Here is an 8,312-nt window from a genome sequence, read left to right as displayed (position 1 = left end):
GATAGTACCCTCTGTACTATCACTGCAGCCCCAACAATGAGCGTTTGATTTACATGCAGTGTAATTCACCCATTTTAGGTAGTTTAACAACTTGTGATCATTGCAGGCAATTTTCTAGTCACCCCTAGAAGAATTCCTTCACTGTTAGACTCGATTATAGGCGTAACATGGACCCACCAGGGGTCTAGGGCCAGGCCTGGGCACGATGGAATCGCAGTGGGTCTGCCAGCCTCGGTGTGTTGGTGTGAAGCTCGAAGACGTCAGTGTCTGCGGGAACCCTGGCGGTGCCTGGCCAGGTGAGCCATCCTGACTTAAGGCACAAGGACACGCCTGGAAATGAGAACAAGGACTGACAGATGAGGGAGGAGGGTGAGGCTGATTCACCCAGCACCTGAGTCCCCGTGGCTCCGTCAACTTCCCAGGGCCCGCGAGGGGCCGCCAAGGTGGAGCACGAGCTACGCAGGTGTGGGCCATCCCCCCACCCCGCCCCCGCCCCCGCCCACCCGGCCTCACAGCCCTAAGGGCTGCGCGCCCAGAGGCCTCCCACCACCCTGCCCCACTGCCTGCAGCGCCTCTCGGCCCGGTTCCCGGCCTGGACTGCCCAGGTCAGTGCGCTCTGCTTGTGTGGGTGTTGCAGACAGGGCGGCTGCCCAGGGGCGGTGGCGGGGCTGCCACCCACCTGGACTCTCCTGAGAGACTGACACAGGGGAGGGGGCGGGAGTGGGCCGCTGAGTCCAGAGACAGGGACCCCGGGAGAGAGAGAGAGAGAGAGGAAGGGGGGCTGGAGGAGCGGGGGCTTCTGGCAAGAAAGCCTCCCTGGTGGGGGGGTCCCCCCACTTCTTGGGGGCACCGTGGCCTGCTCCGGGAATCCCTCAGAGTGGAGGATGCTTGACCACTGCCCCGGGTCGGGTCTCAGCTCTGCAGGAGCCGGAGCTGGGGCTGGGTGTGAGCAGGGGAGAGGCGGGGGCGGCCAGGCACCTCCCCCAGTGTCCTCCGCAGCCCGGCGGGAGGCAGGTGGGCCGGAGTCTCCGCTCAGCCCCAGCCGCGGCGGCACGCAGGACAGAGGTCACCTGAACCCAGACCGCACATCCCTGGTAAATACATCAGCTTTTAAATCAATCTTGGTTCAAAGTCCAGCGAGTTCCGAGGCGAGAGCTCAGCGCAGAGCGAATTCCGCGACCCACAGCTGCTCCTGCTCCAGATCCAGGTAGGAACCAGCTGGGCGTCCTGCGGCGGGACCTGCCTTTCCCTTTTTCCTTCTCCCCCTGGAAGGAGCTGGGCCTTGGGAAGCGGGGGCCAGGGGGCGCCTCTGTTCAGGCAGCAATCTCTCCCCTGCCCACGGCTTTCCCTGGGGGCTTTGATGAAGGTCAGGGGGTGAGCAAAAGATCTCAGGTCAAGCAGAGACTCGTGCCGCAGGCCGCGCGTCTGGCTTTAGGGACTGGCTCCTGGAAGCAGCCCAGGACGGTCCAGCTTCAGCGACTGTCCCCCAGGGTCCAGCAGGATCTGGGCATTTCCAGGCTGTCCGCAGTGGAAAGCCTGATTCTCCAGGTGCTGCTCTTGGGTGAGCTTTGGGTCAGAAAACCCTTTGCTTGTGTATTTTATTCCTTCCAGCACTTTCTGCTGATGCTTCGGGTCTGTGCAGGTGGGTTTGGGAGGAGATGACTTGTCTTAGCTGAGGCGGCCCCCCAGGCTGTGGTGTAGCTCTCACCAAGCACAGAGGTTTCCAGACACATTGGGCTACCGCCCCCTTTTCAGAGAAAAAAACTCACTCAGTGGCCTCCCTGGAAATCTATTTTATTTATGTAGACTGCACGCAAAGCTAATCACCCACACCCCCTGCTGACTGTTCCGGCGCTCACAGGGACATCACCCACTTTGGGAAGCAGAGACTTGGGGTGCCAAGATCCTGGCCCCTGAAAACACTTTCCTCTCGTTCCTATAGCCCTTTTTCACCTGTGTCCAGAAGTCTGGGGGCTGGGGGCGGGGCAGTTGTCTGAGCCCCAGGACTCCTGTTCTTTCTTGCAGCAAATAACTCAGGGACTTTGAGTCTTTGTGTTAGGACTGAGGCAGTCATCCTTGTCTTGGGCTCTGTGTGTTCTCTGCACCAGGAACAGGGAAATCGCTCGGGATGTTGCACTCTTGCCGGCTCAGTCCCATCCGGGGCTGGGACATGGGGGCTGTGGCCCAGATGATCCCGGCTTCGGTCGTTTGTCAGTGACAGGCGGTCAGGAAGTCTCCAGTCTGACAGGAGCTGGCTTTCACGTCATCATCTAGCAGAACTTTCTGCCTCTTCTCAGGGCTGTGCTAAAGAGGAGGTGTTGGGGAGTAAGCCCGACTAGGACCACATTTCAAAGGGGTGTGTCCAGAGCTCAGTGGGATGGAGGGGGCAGTGAGCCGTGGGACTGGACGGCAGCCTGGCCCCAGGCTTCCCCTCGTGCTAAACCATCTCTAAACAAGGTGTTGGGGTTACACGATTGTGAATGTCTTTTCAAGCTTGAAAAGCAGAACAGATCCCGGGGCTTGGAAACGGGCTGCTTTGTCCTTGGGACTGAGTTCAAATGTCCCCCAGCCCCTGAAGGACTTCCACCCGCACTGTTGCATATCATCTGTAGCCTTTATCTCCAGAAAGGTCTTGTTGGCTTTTATTTATCACCTGGCTCTTGTGTCATCTGCTGTAATCCCAGCTCCTAGCCTGGCTCAGAGGATGGGCTGCACGGGAGCCGCAGGAATGAACTGCAGCTCGAAAGCAGATCTTAAGGTCATCAGGGCTGGAGAACTCCCCTGCTGTCTCGGTCAGCGGAGACTCTGGGTCCATCTCTGGGCACATCTTGGTTGACAGCTTTTCACGTTGATTGCCTAGGGATCTGCTGAGAGCAGCAAGCTGCCGCCACATGTTTGCTTTTCCTGGGTCCTTCACTAAGGCCTGCCTGGGTGTCGTTGGTCTGTATCTGGTGGGGATGGTGACTTAAGGGTGCCGGGACTGGAATCGGGAGCTCTAACAGTCTCACGCTGAAGCCCCTACTCCCTTAGGGACAAGTGCACGTAACAGGTCCTCGTGGTCATGCTGCGGGACTGGATGGGGAAGGGCGGGGCCTAGGGAAGGAGGGGACTCCACAAGGACCAGAGAGTGCGTTCAGCCTCTTGTAACAGAAACATGGAAGCACCTCTGAACCCACTGCTCCAGTGGCCGCTCCACACTCAGCCCTGCTCTCTGGACTCCCCTGGTCCTCACGCCTTCCTGGAACACAGATAAACCATCTCTCTTGCTGGCTGCCTTCCTCCTTCTCCTCCTTTGCTTCCTCCTCCTCTTCTTCCTCCTCTTGCTCCTCCCCCTCTTCCTTCTCTTCCTCCTCCTCCTCCTCCTGCTTATTTTCCCCAATTCATTGGTTGGGAGATGGGGTAGGCCATGGGTGGAACCTAGAGTCAACTAGGGCCCAGTTGCTTATCAATTAGTGGTGGGAGGAGGGGGTAGGAGAAGTCAATTTTAAAATTATTTTTATTTTTTAAATTTTTGGGACCACACAGAATGATCCTCAGGGACTGCACTTAGCTCTGTGCTCAGGGGTCACTCCTGGTGGTGCTCTGGGGATGAGCGGGATGTGGGTGGGGTGTTTCTCAGCTACATGCAAGGCAAGTGCCTTAACCCTGTACTAGAAGTTTATTTGATAGTGATGGGGGTTAGGCCTCTGGTTTGGGGTACAATGTGGTATACCTGTATGGTGAGGTGTGATGCTGTACTTCTAAAACTTATATGGTCTTGTGTGACCCAGTAACATTGTATCATTGTATCAGGACAGAGAGATATGACAGGAGGGAAGCTGCTTGTCTTGGATGTGGTTGTGGTGGCCACAATCCTGATTCAATTCCTGGCATCACATGTGATTCTCTGAGCACTGCCAAGTGTGGCCTCCAAACTAATCAAACAAAAATTTATTAAAAAGTGGGCTGGAGCAATAGCTCAGCAGGTAGGGCATTTGCCTTACACGCGGCCAACCTGGGTTCAATTCCCAGCATCCCATATGGTCCCCTGAGCACTGCCAGGGGTGATTCTTGAGTGCAGAGCCAGGAGTGACCCCTGTGCATCGCCGGGTGTGACCCAAAAAAGCAAAAAACATTTATTAAAAAGTATTAAAAAAAAACATGGAGGGGAGGGGGGAATCCTAAATAAGCCAAATAGCTGTGAAAATCCAACTGAACTTTCTGGGTTTTTTCTCCACCTTTGAGATTATAATTAAGAGTAAATGAATGGGACAGAGCAATAGTACAGTGGACAGGGCACTTGCCTTATACGCGGCTGACTGGGGTTTGATCCCTGGCATCCCATATGGTCCCTCAAGTCCCACCAGCAGTAATTCTGAGTGCAGATCTGGGAATAACTCTTGAGCACCGCTGGGTGTGACCCCTCTCTGCCACCAAAAAATTTTCCTTTTAGATGAATTAAAAGGGCAAGAGAGGCCTGCTTCTCCAGCCCGAGTTCCTTCTTGCACATGTGTTGTTAATCTCTGCTCCTTTGTTCACCTATTTCCACTCTGGAGAAGCCTGTGTTCTCTTGAACACGTATTTCCTCATTTTCTCTCCTCCCATCTTTCTAAGCAAGATTTGTTCCATAAAATCAACCTTTCCTTCACTAAAAAAGAAAAAAAGAGTAAGTGAGAGCTGATAAAAGGTATTTAGGCTGGTTCTTGGAGCCCGGTAGGAGTTTCATCAGAATGTATAATAAGATGAAATGTCAATGTTTCTCAAATATTCTAGTGCTACTAAAGGTAGTTTGAGTCTTACCTTTCCACCGTCCTGGGGGGCAGCTTGAGGCAGGGTCCTGTCTGATTGGGGCTGAACTCTGGAATCTGCTCACAGCAGCAGCCCTAGCAGGTTTGAGTTATATAAAGCTGCTTGACACCTTCTGAGTGTGGTGGTCAAGGAAGGCTTTATACGTAACCTTACATTTGAACTGAGCCTTGAGAGAAGGTCTTGTAGTCATTCACTTGGAAAAGCTGTTTGCTCAGTACTTACTTGAATCAGTAATCAGGCTGAGCATGTGGCATGAGCAAAGGGCAGGCTGGTGTGTGTGTGTGTGTGTGTGTGTGTGTGTGTGTGTGTGTGTGTGTGTGTGTGTGTGTGTGTGTGTACGGATGGGCCAGTTGGGTCTTTCGGAGGAGTGGGAGGGAAAGTTGTACTGAGCCTCAAAGGCTAATCCAGGAGTCTGGACTTCCAATTTTTAAAAAATTTATTTATTTTTAAATTAGTGAATCACCGTGAGGGTACAGTTACGGATTTACACATTTTCATGCTTGTGTTTCTCTCATACAATGTTCAAGAGCCCATCCCTCCACCAGTGTCCATTCTCCACCACCAATGAACCCAATATCCCTCCCACCCCCTAATCCCATCCCCCAACCCCACCCCGCCTCTGTGGCAGGCATTCCCTTTTGATCTCTCTCTCCTTTTGGGTGTTGTGGTTTGCACTAGGGGTATTGAGTGGCCATCGTGTTCAGTCTCTAGTCTACTTTCAGCACGCATCTCCCTCCCCGTGCGGGTTCTTCAACCACATTTGACTTGGTGTTCCCTTCTCTATCTGAGCTGCCTTTTTCCCCCAGCATGTGAGGCCAGCTTCCAAGCCATGGAACCAACCTCGTGGTACTTACTTCTACTATTCTTGGGTGTTAGTCTCCGACTCTGTTATTTTATATTCCACAGATGAGTGTAATCTTTCTATGTCTGTCTCTCTCTTTCTGACTCATTTCACTTAGCATGATACTTTCCATGTTAACCCACTTATATGCAAAGTTCATGACTTCATCTTTTTTAACAGCTGCATAGTATTCCATTGTATAGATGTTCCAAAGTTTCTTTAACCATGGACTTCCAATTTTTAAGAAAATGCATTGATTCAGTTTGTTGTTTGTTGCTGTTTAGGGAAAATGTTTGCAGTAGTGTTGGTTTCAGGATTTTCTTCACCACTACCAAGGTGCCCAAGACCCCCGACCCCACTCCCCCATTTTGGGGCCCCTCTGCTCTGCCTCCTCCCTGCACTGCATGGGAATCTTAATTTTGTTTTCAAATATCAAGAGTTTGTCCCGTTCAGATACAGTCTGTGCCCTTATTATGTTTCTTCCTTTACCATAGATGAGTGAGGTCATTTGGGCTTTTTCCTGCCCCCTCTTAGTTCGCTGACCTGAGGTGCTCCAGTTCCATCCAAGTGCAGCAAATCTCGTGATTTCATCCTTTTTTTGTGGCTGCTTGGTATTCTAGGGTATGTAGATAACTGCTATATCTGTTCACCGTTGTAGACATTTGGATTGTTTTCATATCCTAGATATTGTGCTTAGTGCTGCAGTGAACTGGGGTGTGCATAGGTCTGTTTGAGTTCATATTTTTGTGTTCTTGGGTAGATGTTAAGAAATGGTACCACAAGCCATAAAAAGAAAAAAAATCCTCCAAATCTTTGTTATTAGTTCTTGCTTATTTATTTTTTGGCCACATCTGGCTGTGCTCAGGGCTTCAGGGATTTTTCATGGCTGTGCTTAGGGATCACTCCTGGCAGTGCTCTGGGGATTGAACCCGGGTTGGCCATGTACAAAGCAAGTACCTATTCGCTTTGTCCCATTCTTCATTTTTATTTTATTTTATTTTTTTGCTTTTTGGGTCACACCTGGCAATGCACAGGGGTCATTCCTGGCTCATGCATTCAGGAATTACCCCTGGCGGTCTCAGGGGACCATATGGGATGCTGGGATTCGAACCCGGCTTGGCCGCGTGCAAGGCAAACGCCCTACCCGCTGTGCTATCACTCCAGCCCCACCATTCTTCATTTTTAAAGATGTCTCTATACTCCTTTCTTACTTTCTCTTCTTTCCTTTCTTCCTTTCTTTCTCTCTCTTCTTCCTTCCTTCTTCCTCCTTTCTTTCTTTCTTTCTTTCTTTCTTTCTTTCTTTCTTTCTTTCTTTCTTTCTTTCTTTCTTTCTTTCTTTCTTCCTTTTCTTTCTTTCTTTCTATTGAGTCACAGTGAGATGCACATTTACAAAGTTGATCATGATTGGGTTTCAGTCATATAATGTTCCAACACCCCTTCCTTCACCAGTGTGCATTTCCCACCACTAATATCCCCAGTTTCCCTCCTGCTTCCGCCCCCTCATCTCTATGGAAGGCACTTCTCTCTCTCTCTTTTTTTACTCTTCATACTCTTTTTCACAGAGGTTGAATATAAGGTTTTGTGAGTGCTTTGTAGATTTTAAATCTTAACCCTTTGTCTTATGTGCTGTGTGTAAACACATTTTCTCCCATTCAGTGGGGTATCTGTTGGGTGTGTTTGTTCTGCCATGCAAAATTTTTCATTTTGCTTCTTGATGGTGTTCTAGACCTGCATAAGAACAAAAAAGAACAGTTTCTCTGGCAGTGACAGCAGGTACTTGGTGGTGGAGGACTTTGATAAGTACAGAGGAAAGAAGAGGGTGGAGAGGCCATTCAGAGGGCCTTGGAAGACAAGACTTTCTAAGACAAGGTCTTACAAAACTGCCTCAGGGAAGTCTGCGTCCCACCCGCCCTCTTCCCCTCCCCTACTCCTCACACTTTGGGAATGCAGGAACTGTTTCCACAGGGCATCTACTCTATCCATCTTCCAGCTTGGAGAAGTCTCAGATAAACAAGAGTAGAAATTCTAGAACTTCAGTCCAGAGTCCTGCAGTATAGGTCGAAGTATCACTCTGGATGACTGGGTGAGGGTAGGTGGGACATTGAGTGTGTGGGAGGGGTAGATGGTATGTATTTAGCACCAGTGAGTCAAATGAACTTGATAAGCAGATTACTGTCCCTATCATCTGTGAGCAAGAAGAATTACTCACCAGATCCATGATCACATTCCTCTACATCTCTCTCTCTCTCTCTCTCTCTAACTAACTCCCTTTCCCTCCCTCTTTCCCTCTCTCCCTCTCTTTCTCTCTACTTGAATTTTCATAGGTCTTGTTTTTTCAAAGGCAAATTCCAGGTGGTCTTAGGTCTTAGATATATTATATGCAGCAAAGATACACTGGTGTCTTCCCCAATCAAAGCATTGAAGAAAGGTAACATTGAATGTTGAATGTCTTTATCTGTTACATGCTTGAAACATCAGTCAGTACCTAAGTAGATAAAATGGAATTTCTTTGTGCTGTTGGAAGCAGCTGGAGCTGGAGAAGGTTCTGAAAAAAGGCAAATGGGCTGCCACGGGCAAGGAGCTGCGCCAGGCATCTGGCTGTGAGGGACGTTCAGCTTCTCTACAGCTGCTGACTTAACATCACCAGGACCCACCAAGTGAATTTTTCCACAGAAGTCTATGT

General features: G+C 50.3%; 1 protein-coding gene across 1 annotated transcript in view; it reads left to right on the top strand.

Annotated features, from left to right (window-relative positions):
• The first annotated feature begins 867 nt into the window (after positions 1 to 867).
• PDZK1 (PDZ domain containing 1) overlaps positions 868 to 8,312 on the top strand; it is a 35,059-nt gene continuing 27,614 nt past the window's right edge. The window contains exon 1 of the mRNA XM_004619166.3: positions 868 to 1,207. The gene's annotated coding sequence lies outside the window, so the exon portion shown is untranslated. The remainder of the gene's footprint in view (positions 1,208 to 8,312) is intronic.

This window comes from Sorex araneus, chromosome 5 (genome assembly GCF_027595985.1).
Source record: "Sorex araneus isolate mSorAra2 chromosome 5, mSorAra2.pri, whole genome shotgun sequence".
Taxonomy (NCBI): Eukaryota; Metazoa; Chordata; class Mammalia; order Eulipotyphla; family Soricidae; genus Sorex; species Sorex araneus.
The sequence above is the reverse complement of the archived record's forward strand: the minus strand, read 5'-3'. Positions and strand labels throughout refer to the sequence as shown.